The following is a 26,889-nucleotide window of genomic DNA, read 5'->3' as shown; positions in this document are numbered from 1 at the left end:
TGATGGTTAATGGTACCATTTAGAGATTTGAAATGTGAGTGATAGTTATGATGCTTGCAACTTTGAGAGGCAGGAGGAAGGGCAATAAGAGATTTTTAATGGCAACTGGAAAGCTTCATAGTTTGGGGTCTGTTTCTTTTTTCTTTTATATATTCGTATTGATATATTTTTATATCTTTATATACATTTGGGGTAAAGCTGATTACAGACACTGCTTCTCTTTGAATTAAAATGTGTATCATTCTTTTGGTAGTTTTACTTATTGAGCAGACAGTATTACAGTTTCCCTATGAGCAAACAAGTGAGCAAAAAAGATAAAAATTTCTGGCCATAATATTTCTACATAACTGCAATAAATGGGAACTCATAGGGCTTCATTGATCACAGCAAGATCATCTGATGGAGATCAGGCATCTATTCAAGTCTGGGAGCAATAACAATAATCCACTCACATAGAAAATTAATACTGAAAGTATATTTTGGGGTCTAAACATCAGCAGGCAAAAGGTAGTGTGTTTTTGTAAAGTAGTGTTGTGCTTTTGTATCTGACCTCTTTTCTTCTATTAAAAACAATGACCATTGTAATGGTTAATGTTTCTTGAAACACTAAATTGGTATTTTATTTTATTTTATTTTATTTTATTTTATTTTATTTTATTTTATTTTATTTTATTTTATTTTATTTTATTTTATTTTATTTTATTTTATTTATTTATTTATTTTTAAGCAATGCTAAGCCATAAAGAAATAAAAGTATTTAATATGCATGTTTGCAGTTAATACATCTCCACAGATACTTGACTTTTATTTTTTTTTCAGAGGAACTGCCAAGGTGATTGGGAAGGCTTGCTGGAGTGTTTTTTTTTTTCCCACAGCTTGAATAGAAACTGTCTAACAGTAGTTCAAACTGAGGAGAGAATAATTGATTGTTTTTAAAGTAACATATTGTGAGTCAGCAGTGTGCCCTGGTGGCCAAGAAGGCCAATGGGATCCTGGTGTGCATTAAAAGGACTGTGGACAGCAGGTCAAGGGAGGTGATCCTTCCCCTCTACTCTGCCCTGGTCAAGCCTCACCTGGAGTACTGTGTCCAGCTCTGGGATCCCTGGTACAAAAAAAAAGGCAGGGATTTCCTGGAAAGAGTCCAGAGGAGGGCCACAAAGATGATACGGGGCCTGGAGCATCTTCACTATGAGGAAAGGCTGAGAGACCTGGGGCTGTTCAGCCTTGAGAAAAAAGTCTGAGAGGGGATCTTATCAATGTTTACAAATACCTGAGGTGTGGGAGACAGTGGGATTTGGCCAACCTATTTTCAGTAGTTTGTGGGGACAGGACAAGGGGCAATGGCCACAAGACGAAGTTCCTCACCAACATGCGAAAGAACTTCTTCACAGTGAGGGTGACAGAGCACTGGAACAGGCAGCCCAGGGAGGTTGTTGAGTCTCCTTCTCTGGAGATATTCAAGGCCTGTCTGGACGCCTACCTGGGTGGGCAACCTGGTCTAGGGAACCTGCTTTGGCAGGGGGGTTGGACCCGATGATCTCTGGATGTCCCTTCCAACTCCTTCAATTCTGTGATTCTGTGATATTAAAACAGAGTAAATAAATAAATAAATAAATAAATTGCATGGTTTAAGCAACACAGTTTCAAGAGCCACCACAGAAGTTGACTGTGGCAGATGTGACTTGTTATGAACTTGTTACATGAAATAGTGCTAAATAAGTATAAAATACCCCTGTTCTGCTTTGGAAAGGTATATGTTACATTACAAGGCAATGGAGATCAGTGCTGTCGGTTTTGGTGAAGCTACTTCTGATATAAACCATTATATCTGAGATGAGATTATTGTCTATTAAGGCTTAATTTAGACTTATTCTCATTGTAATCCTCAGTGAAAAATACTTCAAAGCAGAAAACAAATGTAGTTGGGTATAATTCATGATTCATGGAACAACACCTGTTTCAAGTTAGGACTGAAAAATACTAGGAAGCGTGCTAACATAATGTGAGACAAATCCAGAAATGGTGAAAATGACTGTACCTCCATTGTTTTCAACATGTGTGCATCCGTTCACACTCACTTATGTGTATTCAAATTGGAATTCAGCAAAGTTATTATCAGACTTTTAATAAGAAATATAAGCACAAGGCAGCTGGAGCTGGTGCTTTCTACTGTTCTTGGTTTTGTTGTTGTGGCTGGTATTCCTCATGAAATAAACAAGCACTGTTAGAAATATCCTCTTCTTGAAAATTTAGTAGAATTTAATCCATAAATACTTCTCTAAATACCTCTACTTTACTAATCATAATGGACTATATTCACTGCAAAAGTCATAAAATAGATGAGGCAGTGAAAATGTTTAGGAAATCTTAGAACTAATAATGATAATGACACCACTAGAACAGTTGGAGCACAACACACAAAGACACAGCAAGATGTTACAGCAAGCTCAGTGTACTCTATGCAGAATCAGCGGTAATCCAGGATTGAATAACTGGTATTACAGGCTGCACTGGAGCTGGTGCTGGCTTCTGGGATTGGTTTGTGCTAGCAGAGCCAAAAATAACATAAATGTTCATTTGATATTTAGAATACTTCCTCTCTCTCAGCATTCATTCTCTTTTCTGTCTCTTTACAGTGTTTAGACTGAAACTTTTTGTTTTATCAATATCATTTGTTATCTTTAGATTCAGTTTGTCAAAGAAAGAAGGTTCATGTCTTCTATATCATTTGGAGGTGCAATACTCAGTAGGCCAGTGGTGTTATGCCACATCAGATCCAGGTATGTCACCCAGAGCCGCAGAGCTCTGCTGCTGACTCACCTGGCTGTGAGGTGTTAGGTGCTTTTGCAGAAAGGCATGCTTAACATGCTGACTTCTCTTGTCAGGCAACCCAGGAAAATAAACAAGTTAAGTTTCTGAGTCTGAGAGAACTGAAGAATAAAGAAAAATCCAAATGGAGTAAACTCTCAGCTAAGCACTGAAGAAGCAAAACTGCAGTTATGCAGTATGTATTTTTTAATTTGTATTGGGTCATTTTGAATGTGCATATTGTATGCATGAGTGTGTATGTTCATGTTCACATGTGTTAGGAGCCCAGTGGAATTACCACCAACATAGGAAACATTTTAGCTTGGAATACTTCCAGAAGAATAATTTACAAGCTGATCTTTGCTGGAGTTTATTGATAGTAATATTAATAAAATTAGAAACAAGGTCAGTTATGTTGCATTATGGAGGATGGTTGAAGAACCTAAATAGAGCAAATCATAAATAGAATAACTTAATTCAAAGCACAGAACAACCAATGAGGTATTTGCAGTGAATTAGATATGTGCCTAGCCCAGGCCTGCTACCTTCTAAAATCAGCATACCTCATCTTGCTCAAATATGAGGTGTGTTCATCCTCTGTGAAATCCTTGTATCCCCATGTAGAAATTTATCTTAAATTTGATAATGTATAATTAGCTAATAGTAGACTGTACTTCATAAGATTATCAATGATTATATTGTCATAAATAACTGATAATCTGACAAATAATATTGTAGGAAGTTAATTAGTACATAGCAATATATGCCTTAGGAAGATAAGCTTGTTTCAGAGACTCTGTTTTCCTGACTCTGATTGATGATTCCCTTTTAGCTTAATAACAGTTCAAATCTGGGATCAAAAACTACATCTTGCTAATATCTTGAAGTTATTGAGTTATTATTTGGAGTATTGTAACTACTCTAAAGTAGTTATTGCCTATGGGGATGCTATAAATATTTTTTGTCCCTTTGGTATTTTTCATCTATACCACATGACAAAATGCTTTGTAGTACTAACCTAATCAATTACAGAGATTTATGTAATAGTGACTCAAAGAAACTGAGAGATTCTGGCAAACAAGAAAATATACATATTCAGAACAAAACTGGAAATAAATGAAAAGCCAGTGAAGATAAGGGGTGCCAGGAAATGCAAATCCTAGTAATAACGCAAAATAAATGGAAACAAGAAAACATGCACAGACAGGTAAAACCTAGCTACAGAATACCCCATTTTCCAGACTGCAGTATTAGCATTTTGTATTTACTTGTCCTCTATTCTTCGAAGTGACCATATTTACAGTCAGTTTCTGTTCAAATCATTGAAAATAGATAAAACTGCAATGTTTCGTTTTAAGTTTGATGTATGTGTCTTTTTTTTTTTTTTTTTCTGTCTAGGGCCCTCTTCTGTTTCTATTGTAATCATGAGCAAAAACCTCAAATAAAAAATCTCAGTATGGGATTGAGACTCAAGAGTACTAAATAAAGTTAAAATGAATATTATTCAAGAGTTAATGGAGTTAATATTTTTAGTACTTATTAATTTAAGAAAAACAAAACAAAACAAAACAAAACACAAACTTTAGATCATCATCAAGAAAAGCTTTAGAGTTAAAAAGAGAAATAAAATGAACAAGAAAAACAAAAATCAACAAAAAAATTACCCTGTATTTGTTACAAAACTTTTTCCCCTTCCTCCTTAAAAACACTCCAAAGATCAAAACTTACATTGGCTTTGGTTGTGAATGAATCTAAGAGAACAATTGTTTTTGTGTGGTAGAAAATAATTAGCCTCTCAGTCTACCTCAATAAACTTGATAGGCTAGAGCCTGTGCAGTGCACTGTGTGTATATATATGTATAAGCATATCTGTATACATGTGCAGGTGTGTATATATATTTATGTATACATGTATATGTATATATTTGTGCATGTGTGCACATGTATGTAGGTATATCTCAGATGGGATATATAACATCTCCTTCTCAAAGAAGGATGGATGGCTTTTGCTTGCTGGGAGAAGTCCCCTGCAGTTGTTTCCATCCCTTCCAAATGCATCCAGGGTTTGTTCAGGGCAATGTTAGGTGGCAGGAACCAAAGCAAGAGTCCTGCAATTAATAAAGACTCTAGGAAACCATTCCCCAGCCTTATAAGCACAGTCCTTGGGGTCACCTCTACACTGTGCAGGATGGCGTGAGTTAGAGAAACTGTCCCGGTTGCAAGACAGTGTACTACTGTGGAAAAAAAAGCAGTAGCTGTCTTGGAAAAGGGGACTAAAATGCACAGGAAGATCAGGCAAACAACGTTTAAGACATCTCTCAATCTGCTTTCTGTCTTGTGGCTTATCAGGGCAGTGAAGCACATTTAAGTAATTTACAGGGATGCCTCAAAGATGTTCTGGAAGGCCACAATCCAGCATGTTATCACATGTGTCAGCCAGACGTCCACTAAGTGAAAGATAACGGCAGCTATGGGTGCAGCCTCTCTGCTGCACCACCGACACCACAGCTGATTCAGGTTGCAGAGGCTATGTGCACCCTTCTGGGGTGTGAGGAGGATGAAAGCAGGAGGAAGGGATGGGTGGTAATCGGATACTTTGTGGGAGGCAGAGATGTAATTCTAGCAGGAAAAAAATATGTAGCTTTGCTGTACATAAAATTGTTAAACTGTTGTACTTTCTGTTTAAATCTGTGAATGTTAGACTTTTTTTTTTTTTTTTTTTTTGCTTTGGTAGTTGGACTGAAAAATTAGGAAGAGAAATAATTTAGTGTTGGTCTGTCATTCAAAGGTTATTAATATTTTTATTTGTTATTGATTAATTGTAATTGTCAGACTCCAAGAGATTCTAAAATGAAAAAAAAAAAAGCCTTCAACATAACAAACATTTTAACAAAACTCTTTAATTGAAGACTAATGTTTTATTTGGAAATTTTAAGCTTATTCAGTGATATTATTTGCTGTATTTTCACTAAATTGATACATATTTACCCTTCTCTATGACACTTTCTGAGAGATTTTGTAACGATCAAAATCATGCATTTGGACTTCAGCAAGATTATGACTGGCAAGCAAAGCCTAACAGACTTACATGGCCTGTGGGCACTCAAAGTAATAGATATAATATGGAAGCTATTATCAAAGTTAATTTGATTCTGGAACATTAAAAGAGACTTGTACAGATTTCAAATATCATTTCACTTCCTGCTATGTGCACCGTGTAGCTACTGAACCCTTCCCGATGCAGATGCAGAAGAGTGGCTGCTTGCAGTTTTCCGTCTGCTGCAGCATGAACTATGGAATGGGTTTGAGCTCAGGCTTACAACAGCTATTCTTTGCGCAGACTTGTGAAAATGACACATCCTTCTTGTCAGACAATCCAACCAGGCCAACAAAGCCAGGCTGACCTGTCATCAATATTTTATTTGTGATTTTATATTTTCATGCAAATTTCGAGTGAGGACACGACATGAGTAGATCTGTAGCATGCATTACCACCTATTTACTAGTATTTGAACAATATGTTACTGACCATTTTAATAAAAAATAGCAAACATTTCCTGGTAGAACAAGAGAAATTTTATGTAAAGTACTTTGCTGATGATAAGAGAAGATTTATAAGATTGTTTTCTTTCCAGTACCCAGACTGGAAAACGGTTCCTATCCCAGATAAAGTATCAAGTTGTATAACATATGATTTTGTCCTATGAGAGGCACACCTGTTTTTTCCCTTTGACTTATCATGGAGTTTGACTTAGCATGGTTTGGGTTGGAAGGGACATTAAAAGTCACTTAATTCTAACCCCCCTGCCATGGACAGGGACACCTCCCACCAGACTAGGATGCCCCATCCAACCTGGCCTTAAATAACTTCAGGGCTGGGGCATCTACAGCTTCTCTGAGCAATCTGTTCCAGTGTCTCACCACCCTCAGAGTGAAGAATTTCTTCTGAATCTAATCTAAATCTATCCTCTTTCAGTTTAAAGCCATTACTCCTTGACATATCACTACACTCCCTGACAAAATGTTCCTCCACAGCTTTTCTGTACCCTTTAGGTACTGGAAGGCTGCTATAACGTCTCGCCAGAGCTTTCACTTCTCCAGGCTGAACAAACCCAACTGAAATAAAGATGTTGGAAATTCTGAAAAGTCCAAGGGGAAATTTAATATTTTTTTCTTAACTTCCATTCCATTCAATATTCTAAAATACTCCTGAGTCCATTTAGATTAATTTACTTACAGTAAAGTTCTCTTCTTCTCAGTCTTTCATACGTCATGTGTAAGCAGAATACATCTGTGCAGAAGTTGACAGTAGTGGTTTATTAATTCTTTCAAGCAAGCAAGCAGAAGAATGTACATGACAATTAAAGATAATTCAGCACTCAAATATGAACAAAAGAAATGTTAATATGCCTGTCAATAACTCAGCTCAAAGAAATAGAAAGGAAAAGGAAAATAAAATAAGTCATTTCCAAGATTTTTTTTTTAACGTACTACAAAATTTGTAATAGCACTGCCAGACAGTGCATGCCAACTTGTCTTTTAAAAACTTTCTTTCATGGTTTATACTTCATTGTGAATATTCACTCTAGCTGAATACTTGGTTTTGTGGAGTTTAATTGGGCCACACTGTTTCCGATACAAGCCAGGATGTTTGATGTTGGACAAATTTTCAGAAACAACAAACAAACAAGCAAACAGAAATAACCAGCCACACTACTAATCTCAGCATTTATTTATAGTTATTTTTTTTACTGTCACAAGAATTTGAACAATATTGAATTTTTGAGATTTGTATGACTGTCTTAGATATATGGAGAAATTAAGATATTTTTCCCCCCAATTTTCTTACAGTAATAATGTTTTTATTGATACATTTTAAAGGTTGTCATTTTCACTTTTAAGAAATATGTAAATCAAACAGGAGGGTGGCACATATCAGAGCCAAGTGTAGTAAACATGTGTGTTGCACTGTGAACACTAAGTAGTTATGACGGTGTAATCTCTGTCTGAAATAATCCTTCTATTTCACTGTTTTACAAGAATAGGACATAGACTTCTGAAACATTTCATATTTTAACATGCCATCAAAAAACAAGCAAACAAACAAAACAAAAACAAAACAAAAAAAAAAGAGAGAAAGAAACAACCAAGAACCCTGAAGTAATGTACAATGACTATATAACAAAGAAAGTGGACAGCAAGACCAGCAATTGAAGCCTGGTTCAAAGGAGATTGATTTCATTAGCACCTAATGTTAGATGTTTACAAGAAATGTACCTACAGTTCAGCTAGTAGCCTTAGCCTCCTGGAGTAATCTATGGGGAGAAACAGGCAATGGAAAAACAGTTTCTCAGGTCTGCTTTATAGGAAATAATGAATGACAACTACTAATGCTTATTTCTCTTCCTTGTCTGTCAGAGGAATCTAGACCACCAATTCAGATGTCAACTCCTATTCTCTAAATGTCTGCAGTTACTCCTCAACTGCGTTTAACTTAGATACCCTTCTAGGTAAGATTTACCATTTCCTGGATAACTTTCTGAGGTTGTCTTAAGTTAAATGGATCTGAACTAGATAACATGGTATAAGTGAACTAATATGTCATTTTGAAAGTTCATAGGTCTATGGGGCCAGATGGGATTTATCCATGAGTACTGAAGAAGCTGATAGAAGTGCTCACCAAGCTACTTTCAATAATTTACTTGCAGTCCTGGATAACTGGGAGGTCTCAGTTGACTGGAGGTTAGTGAATGTGTCTCTAATCTACAAGATAGGAAGGAAGGACGATGCAGGAACTTACAGACCTGTCAGTTTGACCTCAGTACCTGGTAAGGTTATTGAACAGATCATCACAAATGTCTTCACATGACATTTATGGGACAATCAAGTAAATAGAAGAAGCCAGCCAGGGGTTATGAAAGGCAGGTGTTTCCTGGCTAATCTGATCTCCTTCTATGATAAGGAGACCTGTTTAAGAGACGAAGAAATATCTGTGGATGTTGTTTACCTGGATTTTAGTAAAGTGTTTGACATTGTTTCCCACAGTATTCTCCTGAAGAATGGCTGCTCATGCTTTGGACATGTGTACAGTTCACTGGGTGAGGAACTGGCTGGATGGCTGGCCTCAAAGAGTCATGGCTAATGGAGTTCAAATCATTTGTCAGCCAGACAGCTGTGGTGTTCCCCAGGGCTCGGTGCTGGGGTTGGTTTTATTTAACATTTTTATCAATCATTTAGGTGAGGGGATTGAGTTCACCCTCAGTAAGTTTGCAGAAGATACTGAGATGAGTGCAACTGTTGATCATAGAATCATAGAATGGCTTGGGTTAAAAAGGACCTTAAAGATCATTGAGTTTCAACCCCGCTGCTCTGGACAGGGTTGCCAACCACTAGAGCAGGCTGTCCAGAGCCACATCCAGCCTGACCTTGAATGCCTCCGGGGATGGGGCATCCACAACCTCTCTGGGCAACCTGTTCCAGAGGTTGATCTGCTGTAGGAAGGCTTTGCAGAAGGATCTGCATAGGCTAGATTGATGGGTTGAGTCCATTCACATGATATTCAATAAACCTAAATGCCAAGTCCTTCACATACCCCATGCAGTGATATAGGCTTGGAGAATAGTGGCTAGAAAGTTGCCTGCCAGAAAAGGACCTGGGGGTGCTGGCTGACAGCCAGCTGAACATTAGCCAGCAGTATGACAGGTAGTCAAGAAGGTCAATGGCATCCTGGCTTGTATCAGAAATAGCATGGCCAGCAGGGTTAGGAGTGTGACTGTCCTCTTGTATGAGGCACTTGTGGGACTGTGTTTTAAATATTGTGTTAAATTTAGGGCCCCTCACTTCAAGAATAATATTTGAGTTGCTCAAGCATGTGCAGAAAAGGACAACAATGCTGGTGAAGAAACTAGAAAACAAGACATAAGGATTGACTGAAGGAACTGGGGCTGTTTAGTCTGGAGAAGACAAGGCTGATGTTAGACCTTATCATTCTCTAGAACTACCTGAAAGGAGATTGCAGCAAGGAAGGTGTCCTATTTTCTTCAGAGACAAGAGATAGGATGCAAAGAAATGGCCTCAAATTGCACCAGAGGAGATTTAGATGGTACATTACGAAGAATTTCTTCATGGAGAATGTGGATAGGCATTGGAATGGGCTGGCCAGGGAAGTAGTGGAGTCCCCATCTCGAAGTATTTTAGAGATGTGTGGGTGTGACATTAAGGGTTTTGTGATGGGGCTCAGTAGGTCAGGTTGATGGTTGGACTTGGTAATCTTGAAGGTCTTTTCCAGCCTAGATGATTCCATGATTCTATGATTTTATGTTTCTATACTAAGGTAGCTTCCAAGCTTTGTGGAGGCTTATTAAAGTCAAAAAGATAACATGAATCAGGAACTGTGTATTGTCATTGCGTTGTATTAACTATGTCTCCTACCATCAAATCAATGTTTGCTTAGTAGTATAATGAAAAATGTGCATTCTTATATTATCTCAGTGAGAAATAATCCTTGTTTTAAAATTTCCATAATGCTGAGCCTACTGTCCACAGCACTGCAGGCAGAATTTGATCTAAACACCACCAAGTCAGCTCCAGAAGCTGCTCATACCCTACTCTCAGTGTGAAGGAAATGACCTGGATGTTCCTAGCTCTGAAGTTTCTGAGTGCAGAGGGATTGAGATAGGTAGCAAGGAAGATTAGAGCCACTTTTGAGCTAATCTACATGAGCTTGCCACAGGTTTAATTTTTCCATCTTGGGAAGTTCATGGTGCTTTTCTGAAATTCATCAAACTCCTTTTAGGTCAGCAATATGGACATGGTGGTATATAATATATTTGTGTCCCCCATCTGCAAAGCAATGACTTATATACAAGTAGGCTTCTAAGTAAGTTTTTCATATAATGTTTTCCCTCCATCTCCCTATCCCACCCCCAAAGAAAAGAGTTTCAGAGATTTCTTTTGATGAGCTTAAATCATTAGGCTTTCTAAATTTGGTCTGACATGATGATTAGCAGACACTCATTTGCTTACTGGGTTTTCGTTTCTTGCTTGGACATGCCTTGTGCTCTCGTGTTTTCCCAGGAGTAGTTATGCAACATTGCAAAAACAGATTAGTGATGGACAAGGGCATGGTTAGTCTATGTTAAGCAACAGCTAACTGTATGTTATTTTTCAAGATTCTTGTTAAGACATGTAGCTCAGTTTTCATTTTGAAAGGATATGAACACATTTGGTAGCAATACTGTAGGTTACTATCAATCAAAAATTTTAAATGAAAAAGTATGTTATTCAAAAACCCACTTCAATCCATCAATTTGATTTTTGGTGTTTCCAGTGAAATTGAATGGAATTCCCTACAAACTTCATTTTACTATATTTCTAGTCATTTTAAATAACAAAATAGAACTGTAAATGTAAACTACTGAAGATTTGCTCTTCACCTGAGTGACCTGAGACATTCTCATTATCTCCAAAATGATTGTCTTCCCAGTTTTGTTAGTTTAAAATTTTATTTTAAAAACACATGTGGCATTTAGGAAAAAAAAAAAAAGTTTAAATCCAGGATTTTATCCTACCAATTGAATCTCAGAGTAGGTTCACTAAAATCACTTATATCTCCTGAGGAGAAATGAAGGTATATTTAGTGTTAGATGCAAAGTAGTATTAAAGAGAAAAATAAGTAACTGATATGATAACTACTTTTCTTGGATGAAATTAACATACAAAATTTGCTTGACTCTGTCATGTTAACCAAAGTCTTTGAATCAACTTTTCACTTTTATGGTTTTTAACTGGCATTTGTTTTGATAGAATATATTTTAGAGTGAAGCCTTATAAAATTTCATATGGTCCCAGCAATCTGGAAACTTCACTTGACTGTTGAAAAAGGATGATAGGCCAAAATAATATGGTTGCAGCATTACATATGCCCAAATAACTGAGTAAATACATTGGCACAGACAAGCTTTCTGTAGCACAAGCCCCAACAGGAATGTCCTTCTGACTCAGAAGAAAGGCAACATACTCACTGCAAAGCTGGAATAGTGCAGAGGCAATGCACCTTACCAGGTAAACAGGATTTGCAAATAGGTGTGAAACCCTGGAAGCTCCTCTGGCTGCAGAAGCCCTAGAGGGGATATCTTAGGTCCTCCCAAACTCTCCAAGATGGATGATAGGGAAGAGTAAATTATGATATTGTACCGCATGTACCTACAGTGTCTAAAGCATAAAACCTCTGAGTGATAAAGATCAGTGATAAGCATACTTTCTAACTGGGTAAGCTGCATTCCGTATGTAGAGTGGGTAAGGAGGCCTTTTTGCTCCCCTGAAAAATCATACCAGTTGTGGAAGTGTCACTTACACAGTGCCTACATAGTGAGAGTAATGTGCAAAGAAGGAGTACTTCAGAAAGATAACTAGAAACAGACCTGCTTTAGCTCATGAAACCTACAAGCTGGTTCCCAAAAGTACTGTGCATTGATGGACCCCTGAAAAAATGACTTCCAGGAGCCAGTAGGACCACAGTGTGAAAGCGAGGCTAATGCAACCAGTTCATTTGTTTTCTACTTTGTTGATCCTGGGTATTTCCTATCACACCTCCTGTGGAAATGCCCAGACAAACTTACAGTCAGAAACACCTCCTGGAGGAGAAGGGAGAAGAGGTGCTCTCACTCGGGTATGCACTTCTTTTTTTAGCAACTCTGAGTTGGTGGCAGTTCCCAGGCCTATTTTCATCTTTCTTTCGCTGTATTTGACACCACAAACTTTATTTGATTGTTTTATTTTGACCTCAGTGACAGTCTCATATTGCATTAGAATGTTTTCACTGTTGTTTCAGTAAAGGAAGGGCAATCTGACATGAGAAGTTCGATCACATGGGCAATGTTTTGTTATAATTTACATATAGAAAAGCATCATTGTCATATTATTGTGTCAGCAAAGTTGACTTTAATCAAGACTCCAATGTATCATACAGAACAAAAGCAGAAATTTAGTTTGTTCCTGAAATGAGCTAAGGACTTTATAGTAACTATACTCCTTTTTGTCCACGTGTGTGCATGTCTTCTCTGCTTTCTTATTAATTTTCAGACTTCAGTAACTTTGACTAGAATCTGAGATGTAACATTCAGGAATACACTATGAGAGTATAGAGATAGCAGTGTAGTTTAGGAAGGATGCATATAAAATGGGCATGCTGTGCTTCCTGAGCACACCTGACACTCTGAAATGCCCTTGTGGTCTACTCTGTGCATCATGTAAGACCTTTGTGGCACCATCTCTGCAGTTTTCTGAAGGAAATATAATAAGTGTCTAATCCTTTCACTTCACTGTCTTCTGTGAGCTTTCAGCCTGTACCAGGTCATTCTTTTTTTTTCTTTTTGTTTTCAGGTACATAGACAAGAATTTGAGTTATAAATGGTGATGTTTTAAATAAATAAATGAATAAAGTGAATGACATTACAGTAGGTTTACAAATTAATAGATTCAAGTGGTCCATCCTGAAGCTGTAACATCAGACTGTGGGACAATAAATCACATTATTTGTTATCATAAGGAAGCATATCTTACAATACATAATGACTGATAAATAATGTTTTTGATAACTCTGAGAATTTATATTTACATATGAAAAAACCCTTATAAATTCTAAAGAGGTAAATAGTTCATACAAAGCAAAAGCATAGACAATATACACTTTAGTACCTCAAAGTACATAATTCATAATTCTTTGAGAATTAACAGGTCTGAGGGGCATACCCATTTGTCCTTGACTTTTAGCAGGTATTTCAGCCCTGTGACTGTATGGTTAGGCAATTACTTCAAATACAGGCTGGTGTCAGAAGAGTTGCTTAGTGGAAAAGCTGCAAGAAACCCTATTCATACTGTCCTCCATGTCTGTACCACAGTAGCTGACTTAAACTGATGGAATTCAGAAGTGATTCATAGACAGAAGAATTTCATATAGTTGTGAGGAGAAGAAAAAATAAATAACATTTAAAGCTTTTGAAAGCTGTTTTTTTTTTTTTTTTTTTTTTTGTTTTGTTTTCTTTTTCTTAAAGATAAACCCATAACTGCTAAGAGAACTAATGCATTTGTATGTTTGACACCCCAAGAAAATCATACTTCAAATTAAGATCAGGAAATTGTACATTTAGATGTTCCTAACAGCCACTGAAAACTTTTGGACTTAATTTTTTCATCAGGAAATATGGACACTAGGAAGCTGAGCTCTTCATTACATTCTACTAGCTAATTCATGACACATCATTAAAGATTTAAAAACCACCCTTTTTGTCAAGTACTTTTCCTTGTATTAATTATCTAATCACAACAGACTCAATTGATTAATAGTCCTTGTAAAATGTGTTTTCAGCCTGTTGGAAAGGTCCATCTGGTTAGAAAATTTGTTCTTATTATGGGAATTCTTGTAAGAAGGTCTAGCTCTATTAAATGCTAGCACAGTATTTAAAATGGGGTGTATAGAGTTATCATGGAGAATCACAAGACAATGAAGGAAATGAGAAGGGCTTTCCAATTTATTTTCATCCCCAAAATCTCTGACTCTCCATGTGCGGTATGTAGCACAGAATAAGAATTTCAAACAAAATATGTTTGAGTACTCTGTCAGAATTATCATATTTTTAAAACTATCTGTGCCAGGGATTCCTGTAATTTCTTGGATGATTCTAGTGGTATGATGGTATGCTTTGCAAAGTGTCTGCAGCTAGAAACATGTTGTTAGTTTAGTTTAATTAATTAATTTAATTTAATTAAAAGACTTGACAATAACGTTGGTGGATATTGAGAAATACTATGTTAAACTCCATCTTTCAGGACAACATATTTAATAATCATTGAGTTAAATGACTGTTTCAGAAACTAAACAAGCTATCATTTTAATAATACAAATATTCCCAAGCATAAGGATTTGAGTTTTTTTCCCCCATATTTGAGTAGCTTTCGAGCATTTGATAAGATATGTGAGCATGTGTCTCCATAGCTGCTAAGGTAGCTACAGATACATTTTTTTACATATCCATGCAAAAGCTTTATATAAAATTCATACGTATATATATAATTTGACAAATATACAACTGCATCATGTATTAGGATATGTGCTGTTGTGTGTTCATAGATAAGATTCATGTAGCACAATTATAATCTGTTTTTTATGAAACACTGACGGCGCCACAAGACTTCAAACTACAAAATTTTCAAGCTTCATGATTTTTGAGAAGCTGAACTGAATTAAACACAAGAAACTGAACTGAGTTGAACACAAAGCTTTCTCTGTCAACCAATGTAAAATTTAATTGAGTGATGTTCATGAACTGCTCCAAAATTGAATAAAACAAAACAAAATCTACAAATATCACTTCAGTGCAGATGCTAGACAAATGCTATCAATCCAACTACACCATGACAAGTGTTTCTTTTTCTAAAAAATTCCACATGATTGGTTTAAAAATCATGAAAACAATAATAAACCCCTCCTCCTCACACAAACTCAATTCCTGCTTTTTTTTTTTTCTTTTTTTTTTTTTTCTCTCACTAATTTTCAAGCTCTTTTTTTCCAACGTGAGGGATAGAAACTTATTTTCACAAGTAAAAGGTGATTTAATTCCAGCAGATATGGCTTGAAGTAAAACACCATCCATTGTGAAATTCACAGTAAAATCACTGGAGCTAGCAATACTGTAATGACACTTACAGATAATGCCAAATTCTGCATCAGAAGTGAAGGTTCATTAAATTAACAGTGTAACTTTATTCCTTACTCTCAGAAAGCACTTTTCCATCCATCCATAAAATGCAATGAATAGCAATTGGTGCAGCCCCTCTCCTGTTTAGAGAACACTTCATTATGATCTTAAATTCATAACACTTTGTCAGAGTTTAAAATTAATTTTCAAGTATCTGACTCTTTCTTAAAGTGAAAATATCCTGATTTGAGTGCACACTTTCCTCAAAAATATTAGAAAGATTTATCCTGATCTATACAGAAGGACATTGAGGTGATATCTGACACACTTTAAGGAGAAGACACACAGCTTTAAGGAGAAGACAGACAGACAGAAAGAAAGAAAGAAAGAAAAAGCCTATACAGTAGCCCAGAATATCAATTGTTCATCTCATTTATTTCTTCCTATTGGGTATATGTGGAGTGGCATCCTAATTGAGTGTTAATGAGGAGTTAATTAGAATTAAGTGCTTCAATAGCAGTTGGTAATTATTAGTTTTTTTTAGGATGGGGTAATTTAATTCTAAAGCAGTTCTCTCAAATTTTCAAAACAGGGATAAAACAAATAGAAAGGCTATTAGTTCTTTTTCCCTTGAAGCTTTGAACTTGCATTTCTTTGTATGGTGACATTTTTAATATGATTTTTTAATGACAGTACTAGAAACCTGCCTCTCCTGCCTATCCAAAGGAAAAGGAACATCCAGGTTTTCAGTAAGCTTTTTATGCACGTTTTCCACAATGTTTCCTCTCTGTTATCAAGAAGACTCTGTTATCAAGAGAGCAAAGGTGTTGTTCAGTGTCCACGCTCACTCAATTTTCAACCTGTCTGCTGAGATGACGAGTCTTGGAACTAGGATATAGATACATAAGAAATCGAGCATCTTCCAGGAAATGGAGTTTAGAAACAAACTGATTTCCCCAAGGTCAGAAGACACCTGCCAGGTGACAATAACTTATGGTCACTATGGAGCTAAGTTAGATATGGCCCAGGGACTGCAGACAAGTGATTTTGTATTTCTTCAACCAAAAAAAAAAAAGAAAGAAAAAAAAGAAAAAAAAAAGGTTAGACTATCTGCTACTAACATCCCTGTGTGTTTTCAGACATGAGTGAGACTGTATTTTTTAATTTATTCTATATGGACTTGATATGAGAAAATGAAACTCTAAATAGGAAGACATTCTTAAAGAATTATTTTCTTAATGTTCTGGCAAACATGAGAAAAATCAACATTGTGTAACTCAAAAGCTACATAAATTATAGAATACGAAAACTTACATGTTCTCCTACAGATATTACTGTTAGAGAATAGCAGAGCATGGTCACTGTCTGACATGAAAACAAGATGAAGTAAAAGTAAGATAATGTGGTTCTGTGATACTTTTCCTGCCCTTCAGTTTTCTTAGTGATGCTGCCTGAGCTTTTCATGAAAGTCTGAGCTAAGGAAGTGTGTCACAGGATATAAAACCCGCATGCAGGAGACCATAGTTCTGTTTAGAACTGCCAATAAATCTCTGTCTGCATATCTAAATATGAACTTAAAAAACAAACAAACAAACAAACAAACAACAACAACAAAAAAAAACACACCAATTTTAAGTCAGCCACGTTGAAAACTTAACCCTAAAACACAAAAATGGGGAAAAAAAAAATAAATAAATTGAATTTTACTCATTTCATATCACTAGGAAATGAAAAAAATCAAAATCTTTAACAGTATTTAAAATACTGAAAAGTAACATGTGTGTATGAATGTAAATATAAGTTTGTTTGCTTTATCTTATAACCAGGCAAAATACGATGAACAAGTTTTGCACATGAAATGAAGAGAATATTGGACAATATGGGCTTTTGAAAGATGATATAAGAAGCATAAGTAATAAAAGCAACTGGATTTAAATAAGACTTTGTGATATTCACCTTATGATTTTGTGATATTCATCACGGTCAGGAACTGCATTCTAACATAAAATTACCATGGCCTAATATTAAAATCTTGTTAACTAACAACTCCAGCTTGTAGTTTTTTGTAGGGACAGGATTGAACTAGTTGTTCAGCTATTTTTTATGATTCTTTAGTAAAAAAAAAGAAAACTTATTTTTTATCTTGAACACAAAAATGAGTAGCTGAGGCAGAGTATCAGTCTACTCATTCTGAAATGTAGAAGACGGGGAGACCAATTTAACTAGGTTCCTATAAAAGTATATTCTTTTTTAATCTGGGCATGCTACCTGAATCGATGTGACATGGTATTCAAGCTTAACATAGAAGACCAGTTCAAGATTATTGCTAATAGTTTTGTTTGTTTGCTTGTTTGTTTTTTGTTTCCTGATTAGTGTGTATCAGCATGAATAGGAGGCTCCTGCTAATGTCTGTAAATCTACATAGTAATTAGCACTCATTTTGCTAGTTTTTAAGAATATGCAATACTTAACATTAAAAAAAGTCTCTTTATGATTTTTATTTTTTTTTTCATCACTAAATGAAGATAACATGGTTGTGTTGACTTAGGCTTAAAAGGGAATGAAGTATATGGCATTCTAATAAGTATATTCAGTTTCTAACACAGAAATTAAATTTAAGCAAAATGGATGAAAAGTCTTGTGTACACAATCTCTGAAGTGCTACCTTAAGTCTTATTTATGTTAATGAACCAAAATATTTATGGATCCTTGGAAACATTACTGTTGCAGAGTCTCTAACTTTGTAAGAGCTTCAAACACAAAAAGCATACATTTATTTGCATATATGGATATGTATATATACGTGCATGTAAACTGTCACTGACAAATTTTCTAAGTAAATAACTGGAAAATATTTAGTTCTTACTAATCACCTTACTGAAACATAAAAGATGTTCCTTGAATGTCTCTGCTGGAGGAATATCATCTTTAAGAAGCTGTCTTCACTAATCAGATTAAGGGAAGTCAATCTGGATAGAAGGTACTCAATCATGCAGATGTCTGAACAAGACTCAGTGAACCTGATCTCAGAGATACAGCATTAACTATTTTAAATAAGGAACAATGTCAGTCTGAGGCCAACAAACAGGCTTGTAAGAGCTAAAACAACAAACAAAGGATATGCCCTTTATGGACAAACCTAAAGCAATATTAACCTGAAGCCAGGGAAATTGAAGCCAGTCTTGCTGAAAGCTCATTTTGTTAGAAAGAATAATAGCATGTCATGATCATGTGGGGATACGTTCCCGTGGCAAGGACATCAGTGAGAAAGAAAGGGCAAGTCATGTAGTTGCATGAAATGACTTGTAACTATCCCTGATACATGGCTGAAAAAGTATCATAGAGTAATTAAAGGCATAAAGGAAGCGAGATCCACCTTGTTTGAATTCCTACATAAGCAAGGGTCTGTTTTTCAGGAACTGAAATGTAAAGCATCCAGTATGAAGCACTCATTCCATGTCAAGACTGACCTTGGAGAGCCCAGACACTGCATAATATGAGTTTATTATTATAAGACAAGATCTTTGAGGTATTGATAATAATAATAAAATAATATTTACACGGGAATGTAAGAATATCAGTACTTGGTCAGACCCAATATCTACCCATATCTTATTTTTGAGAGCAGCCGAAAGCAAGACGCTTAGCAAAAGATTGTACAAACAGAGTGAGCACACATTGATGCTTTCCTGTAATACCCTCTCACCTTCTAGAATTCTGTACTTCAGCTGCTTTCAGCACCCGGGACTGCACTGTAATACTAATGTTCATTATGTAATGTAAAGCATGTAATACTAATTTTCATATATATGGAGAACTATATATATATATGCATAAGACCATGAACACTGTATATGTGTATGTATACAAGTAAGTATATACAAAGGCAGTTTTATAAAAACATATGTGTAATATATATATGGTCTAACATTTGTCTAGCATAGCCTCTTACTTTTTTTCACCCTTTTCACAAATTTCATATTACTTTTATGAATCGCAATGTAACATCAGGAATGTTACGTTGAGCAAAATGTGTATCATATAGTGGTACATCAAACCAATTTACTTCAATGCATTAGTTTGTTCTTGCATCTCCTCACCCTACCCTTTGTGTTCATGAGAACATCTTTGTCTAAAGTATGTTATAATGTCCAGAGTTTGCAATATAATTTCTATTGAGTGGAATCTATAGCTGGTAAAAGCCAATAAAGTGAGATATAAGTATGGCCTGGACTCAGCTCTTATTGGTTTCACTGACCGTTTCTTTAAATTTTTATGTCTGCATTCATTTTACAAGGACTGGGGAAAACATTGTCAAATTTTAAAGTTAATCATCTTATTTCTCTGGAGAATATTAAAAAAATAAATCTTCAATTTGCAAATTAGAGGTTTATCTAAAATAAAATTTTTGATTTAACAAAAATGAATCATCCAGTCATAAAAGTCTCCATGCCAAATATTCATAGCTACAAAGGTCAGCCTTGGACGTGGGTATGTGTGTGGGAGTGCATACAAAAGCAGTTCTTTATAAAGCTACAAAACTGGAGCAAATATAAAATCATTCACATTACTAATAGCTAAAAAATCAGAAAAAAATACTGAAAATCCATTATTTAATCTTAAAACCTCCAAGTCAACAAAACAATGCTTTTCACATTTAAGAAAATGCAGTCTGACTTATTAAAATCAGTACATAATGTGCTTGACAAATTAGTATTCAAAATCAACTATACATGGTTTTTTTTTAATTAAAAAAAAAAAGTGTTTTTTTTTTTTTATTAGTTTGTCATCAGACCTTCTATTGAATTTGTAGATCAATGGCTGACAGTTTAATTGATATAGTTAGGCATCCTGTAGCAAGTTTTTCCAAACAATACTTAGAGAACAATGTGTATAAAAAAAAACAAGTTACTGATTATTTATTTGTTTGTTTATTTGTTTACTTATAATGAAAGGGGTTTGTAAATCCAGTCAGTGCCTAAAGGATAGCAAAGGATGGCATCAATACCATAGCCAGCGCCAAATTTTCCTAGCAGACATCAGAAGATATTAAAGAGCTCCATATACTCACAGAGCTTTATTAGCAATGCCTTGCTGTTGGCATGGCCTTAATAATACATGCAGCTAAATGAGGCAAAAATATAAATGAAAAAATGGTACCTGATAAAGTAGATACAGAACCAGATAAGCTACATACAGAACCTAGATAGTTTCTGAGCTCATTCTTTAGTGAAGCCAGCAAGTGACTTATTAAAAATGAATAAATAAATAAATAAAAATCTCTTTAATTTCATGGCTTTTTGAGTCTCTTCTGAGACTAGAAGAATTTTTGGCCTATGTAGTTGGCCAGGCACACACCATGAAGTCAATGCATAGTATATTTCAAATCTAGACTACCAGTGCTGAACATGGCTCAGAGGGTAGATGGTCTGTAAGAAAGGTAGTCCCTTCTGTAAGAAAAGTGCCTCTGTAAGAAAGGCAGAGTAATGGAAAAATATATTTTAAAGGAAAAAGATTTGTAGAGATTTTTAAGTTTTAAAGAATTTCACTTAATGGTTTGGACTCTTTTTGTAGAAAAGCAGCACAGTTTAATAAACAACTGTCTACTCAAACTATCATATGCAAGAACATACTGCTTTTTTTAACTACAGCACAGATTGTGTGGGGGAAAACTCCTACGGATTAGAGAAATAAAGGAAAGGTGGAGCATAAATTCACCCCCTGACACTGTTGACACCAGTAATGACCATCCTTCTGTCCATTACATAACATCTATTTAATGTAAGAATAAAACCACAGTTATTTCAACATACTTTCATTTTGTGTTTTAACGTACAAAGCTGCCTTGTTTTACTTAGCTGCAAATGACTAGTGCTTTCTTTCATTAACATATGAACTACTCAAAGCAGTTGAAATGTCCCAAGAAACTGAGAATGCATGTTTACTTACACTGATTTGTATTACATAAAGTGTAACAAAACACAAAGACCCTTCAAGAAAAAGAAATAATTCAATTCTAATTATTGATTTTTTTCCCCCTTCACTGTGATAAAAATTCTATTTATTTGAATGTAAAGATATACACAGACACACTGGAGTAGAATTTCCAAAAGAGCATGAACAATTTGGGAGTACATAGCATTCAAGTTTGCCCAGATTAGCGGTGGTGCTAAGTGTTTTTGTTTGTTTTGTTTTGTTTTATTTCTGAAACCTTAATTTAAGGTTTTTTTTTTCTCTCTTACAATGTTGGGCCAGCCTTATACCACCTGTGCAACCACATTTCTGCTTTTAATCATTTCTTCCATCTAACCATTTCTTCCATTTCTTCCATAATATAGCATACAGTACACCTCAAATTTTCCTTATCTCAGTATATTTAATGCCTATGAGTGAATTTGTTTTAGTGCTGCTGTATGCCAAATACAAGTTCACAGACACAAGTTCTAAAAGAACACTTCCTCAACTTTTTTACAGTGTCATAAACAGTGGGTGGAAGGCAGGTTTCCAGAAGATTCTTGACAACTAAGACTCATTTTCTATGGCATGGAACTGGGAGGGTTTAATTCAGTTAATTCATAATTTAATTCAGAATAGTTACTGCCAGGAGTTAAATTTGCAGTTAGTAATTTCCCTTTTGAAGGTTCTTTTTGTTTTCACTGGGGAATACTAGTAACAGTGCACACAACATGTTGGAAAGAAGGGACAGCTACACTGATCCTCCAGGTACACCAATCTTTCTAAAACTCAGTTTATAACTTCTCTTCTAATAGATTTTGATGTCTTATTTCTAACTTTTCTTGCAGAATATTTCCAATTTCCTAGGTTTCTGACTATTAAATTCCTTAACTCCCAGGTGCAAGATATAAGAAATTGAGTATTAGTTATTTTATACTACATCCCTATAAGCTGGGTAAAATCAAAATAGAATTACTAGAAAGGCTGACAGAAAGCACTAAGGAGTTGTAAATACCAAATTACCACTTTAAGTACATTGCTCAGTGGTCTATTATTTAAGCTATATATCACAATCTTGTTCCACATCTGTTAGATTAAATTTTGGCTATTAATAAGTGTTTGCAATTGGACACAAATATAGTGTCTTCTGAACCCTGACCAAATTGTAACTTGAGTTGTAAAACCTACCCAAGGTCCAAACAATATTGTAGATTACTTGCTGTACAGCAGTGCTTAACTCTGCAGGCACCTTCATTAACTAGGTGGTTTTTATTAGCTTAAAAACTCTTTTTAAGTCAAACTTCAGTTCTGTGCTGGGGATCATCCCTTGTATATTTACCTGACAGACAAGCCACTTGCCAGGGAAGAAAGATAACTCTGTTCACAGTTCCATCCTTAATGGGTTGGCTGGCTGCATAGTGTTCTGGTTTCAAGGGAAGGGCTGTTGTGTGCTCCAGCACAGATTCTTCATGGCTTTGGTTTTCTGCTTGGGTATATGGTTCCACAATTATTATTTTAACTGTAATTTGTCTAAGAGGCCAAAATGCTGTTCTCAAACATCCCAAATATACATAAGAGCCTAGTATTTTCTTTTGGTTCCCATTATTCTTCACAAGGAGGAGATGTATATTTAAATATACAGCTTTGCATAGGGGTGCCTTATATAAAGGAGAAAGTATACAAAATGGGGTAGAAGATCTCCCTCATAAAAAAAAAAAAAAAAAAATCAGCATTTTCTTTCTCCTTCCATTAAGTGGAAGGGAGACTGGATGATCAGGCACAACTCACCCACAAGACAGCTAATAAAGAATTTGGTAAGACTGCATGCTGGGTCAGGTGTCTGAATTACCTGCACTGTATTATGCCTAAAGTCATGTTGGATTTTAGTGCAGTAGAACTTAATATAAATATGCCAATCTCTGTGGCAATTACTTATATTTATTTCATATTAGAAAATGTTTTTGTTTGCTGTTGTTTTCATTTAATGTGACAACATTAAATTAACAACAAAATTGCAATTAACAACATTTTAACATATATTTGAAATATTTCTCTGTAATGGTGCCCAGTTCTGAAGCTAACATTGTTGGTAAGTGCTGAAAATTCCTGTTTTATTAACGTTCTGTAGAGTTAGATAATCCCCATGATCCTCCTGCCTAAAACTGCTCTGGAAGAGATACCTGATGAATTCCAAACAATGAAAAGGCCAACACCTTAGCTAAGCTGCTTGTTATTTCACATTTAAAATTCATGAATTTGCTTTACACTTTTTCCAAATTCATGGTTTGAGATTAGGGGGAGGGGGAAAGAAGGGCAAGTTTGAAAGTCCATGGCCATATTTTGTAAAACACCAGGATAAATTAGAACAAAAAATAAAGCATGGAGAAATGTCTTTACCATTGATTTTTGTAATTTTGTAATCCAAATTCTAGGTAATAACAACACACACACATATACGTATATATATATATGTGTGTATATTTGATCTCTTTCATTATGAAAATATTCACTGCTTAAAATACCTGATTCAGAGATAAAATAGCTGATTCAGGATTTTATCCTAACATACTTTAAAAGGTATAATATTTAATTACATTTATCATTTAGATCATTAATCAAGCAATTAAATTGCTTAACCATTTCCAAAGGAAATATAGTTTGCATTCTCCATTTCTAATGATTATTTCTATATCTCAGTAAGTATCACTTCATAACAAATGGCTACATCTAATATACCTAAATAACAAATACAGCACTAAAGCTACAAATCTAAATTAAACTGAATTTCTGAATTGCAAAACTTTATACTCTATTTTAGTTGCTGATAATTTTGTCAAGATTCAATCACCTGGACTAAAATCTTCCACAGATTTTTCTTCCTTCCTTCCTTCCTTCCTTCCTTGCTTCCTTCCTCCCTCCCTCCCTCCCTCCCTCCCTCCCTTCTTTCCTCTCTTCCTCTCTTCCTCTCTTCCTCTCTTCTCAGAAGGAAGTGAAAGGGATTTATTTATTTATTTATTTTTTAACCTGAGTAGAAGCTCAGGAGAGCTTCCCATAAAGCCCTCAAAGAAATGGCAGTACTATCCTTGTCTTCTAAATTCCTAGTCTTTTTGATATAGTTACAACATTACATACTTATTACATATATATTTTTTTTCTTTTTCCTCCTGACCATTCCTTCATTCACTGTAGAGGAACGACACACCTTAGAGAATAGATCAGGACTGTGCAGTTGTTACAAAAAGCCCTCCTTGTCATTGTCATAGGCCCTCCACAATCATTTCCAGCAAAAGTTGTAGGGTGTACAGGGAGTGAGGGTGCAAGATGGGGTGGGAAGGTCTTGGAAGGAAAGCACCAAAATGCCACAGCAAGTCTGAAACATCCTCCTTCACAGAGCTGAATGGTTAAGACAGAACATTGTATTAACACTAGTGTGCTGTTTGTTGTATCCAAATCATTCATTCCAAGACATTGCTCACAGATCTGCAACATATTGTGTAGACACACGAAATAGTGTAGTCCTTGTTTACTCACTGCCTGAACTGAGACTCCAGGGTCTGATTTCCAGTAACTGTGTTCACTCACAGCTGCCACTGCTGTCTGTAGGAGGGTGCTTTGAACATCTAATATGCTGTGTAATTCTTACTACTCTGCAAAATCAGGTTCTGCGTTTCTCTGGTTGAATAAGAAAATTAGTGGAAACTTCAGATGTTTGTATCCATGTACCTCAATTCTCAATCTGTAAAATGGGGATGATAATTTTTTCAGATAGTTGTGGAAGTGAATTCATTAGTCTACGTAAAACACTCAAATATTACACTGATGAGTATTAGAAGAAAAGTCACAGGAAATGAATAATTCTGCGTTCAGAGCCGGGTTTAACTAATGTGCAGAAAGTAATGCACTGAAATACTCATTGAGTATAAGCAAGAAAATAGCTGCAGAGAATAGCTGTTCTATTCATATATGTTAATATAATAACACAATTATATGATAATAATAATATATTATAATAACATTATTATATATTCATATAAGTTAATATAATGAGTAGATCATTATATGGACAGTTGTTGATCTCTGCACAGACAACAACAATATAGGAAATATATCATGTGAACTTGTAATTAAAGAGCGCATCAAAATATAAATACATTAAAAAAAAAAAAGTCTTACAATTTTTGCTTTGGAAATTGTAGTATTGACATTTCCTCATTTCTAAGTGCTTCATTAAGTGTCCTTGCACATTCTATAAGTTTATGCTACTGTGTTAAAACTTTGGTGTACAATAATGGCTATGATGTCTTGGCTGAATTTTATTTCCCTGTAAACATCTAGAAATAATATTTGAAATTACATAATGCCTACCTGTTTTCTGGACTGCTTTGTTTAACTTCGAAGACCGATGTGAACAAAATATGTACAAAATCTGTGTTTCTTACTCATCAAGACCTATGCGCAACTCCTCATAATCTATTTAACATGAGAAATGAATTTCATTTTCTGTGATCTTATTTTTTCTTGTGTAGTCCGATGTAGGTTTCCTATCCATCTCTTTCCTAAGAACAGAATAGGATTTGAGGAAAAAAACACTCTGTGGTCTTCAATATGTCCATCGTAATGAACATACCTATGCATAACAAATATAATGCTGTTTTCACTCTGAACTTTACTCAAGTACTGTTGGTATTACATTTGGGAATATAATCAACAAATCTCTATAGAAACATTTTGTTGGTATAGTTACAACAGTTACAGTCTGCAGGACTATTCTTACTGAAATGAGAGGTGAGACTATAAACAACCCTTCTGTGACATGCCACTGTGAATATCCCAGTCAATAGAAATAGAAGGTATGCACCTTACAAATGACTGGCAAATACCCCTTAAAAAACAGCAATACCTTTTTCCTAAGTTGTTGCCATTTTCTTTCTTTCCATCACATGTGATAGAATGAAATACCTTTCACATTGATTTATTCCCAACAGACAGTTTATCTAAATTCAGCAAGGCATTAAACAATGTAAATAAGCAGAACTCTTCCCTCAAACTTCCCAGAATTAGCAACAAATGCTTATGATCTCATGCAGTTTCTTTCCAACTCCGAATAAGCTGAAATGTTTCTATATCACCTGTAGAGGGTCAGAATTGGATTAATTTTACTGAACTTTAGAAATCTGAGTATACATATACAACATCTCTGACAACCAAATTCTGTTCCCTTTGTAGTCAGTAAGAGCACATTTAAAACACAATATATCTAATACATTTCCAGACAAGAAATGACACCCAGAAATGTTTATTTCTCAGTTCATTCAGGGAATCTAGACAACAAAAAATCTAGACAACAAATTTAAACAGAAAAATGCATGTTTGGTCATAATCTATAAATTTGTCATTAAATTGATAGCTGAGCACTCTAATATAGTTA

The sequence above is a fragment of the Anas acuta genome, chromosome 3 (assembly GCF_963932015.1).
Source record: "Anas acuta chromosome 3, bAnaAcu1.1, whole genome shotgun sequence".
Classification (NCBI taxonomy): domain Eukaryota; kingdom Metazoa; phylum Chordata; class Aves; order Anseriformes; family Anatidae; genus Anas; species Anas acuta.
Note: the sequence above shows the minus strand (reverse complement) of the source record.